This window comes from Asparagus officinalis, chromosome 3 (assembly GCF_001876935.1).
Source record: "Asparagus officinalis chromosome 3, Aspof.V1, whole genome shotgun sequence".
Classification (NCBI taxonomy): domain Eukaryota; kingdom Viridiplantae; phylum Streptophyta; class Magnoliopsida; order Asparagales; family Asparagaceae; genus Asparagus; species Asparagus officinalis.
In genome coordinates, this window is record NC_033796.1 from 24,215,590 (window position 1) to 24,216,612 (window position 1,023).

Genomic DNA, 1,023 nt, shown 5'->3' on the forward strand with positions numbered 1-1,023 from the left:
CCCTCCTCTTTCAATCCTCTCCATCAGTTAATTACAGATGGAGACGTGCTGGGCGGCCGTCCGCGCCTTTTTTTTTAAATTAAAAAAAGTTACTAGTCGCTGCTTTAATTAATCATATCAAACAAAAAGACGCCGCTAACTTGGACTGGTCTGGATATAGCTGTGTATTTTTTTAATAGGTGGTGCTGTAACTTTGCATAGCAAACCCCACCATTGATAGCTTTTGCGAATAATAGTCTTATTACAGCTCAAAAAACATCACAAAGGCCCACGCAAAGGGGCGGTCACGCAAAGAGGCGTCAAGTAAACTCTGGCAACCTACAACGTAGCAGCTCACGTGGGTTGATGATAACCAAGAACTTCTCTTTAGATTTGTGGTTTCTGAGATAACTCTTCTTTTTAACTTTTAAAATGTCACCAAACCCCTCTTTAATTTTTAGGATTCTTTTAAAGGAAAAAAAAGAAGCCTCCTTCTCTTTTCGATATTTCTCTCTAAAACCCCCTAAAATAGGGTTATCTGAGAAATGCCACTAGCAAAAATATCTCCACGCATAATGCCACTAGCAAAGTATCCCGGTGCATAATCTTGTCTGCCCAGGTCAAAATTGCAGTTAATACCGTTAAGAAATTTTTTGTGGAAGATATTGATAGTTTAAGGGGGCTTTCTGAAACCCCTTTGTGTAGTTTGAAAGTTAAAGAGGGTTATCTGAGAAATGCCCAACTTAACAGTTTTTTCTAAAATTTATATGCTAAATACTCACAGCAGTTCTTACTAGAAACACATATTAAAAAAATATGTATTTAATAGTGTTACTAACGGTACATTTATGTACATTTTTTCAAAGTATGAAAACTCATCGAGGGCCATGGTAAAAGATTTTTAATAATTAATGTTGTAGTGAAACCATTTTTCAGAAATCATCGACCCGCTACTGGGTATAATTAACTTATAATTAACTATTTTCAGCACCAAATATAAAACTTCTCAATTTATGGAAAAGAAAAATAACGCAGGATAACACA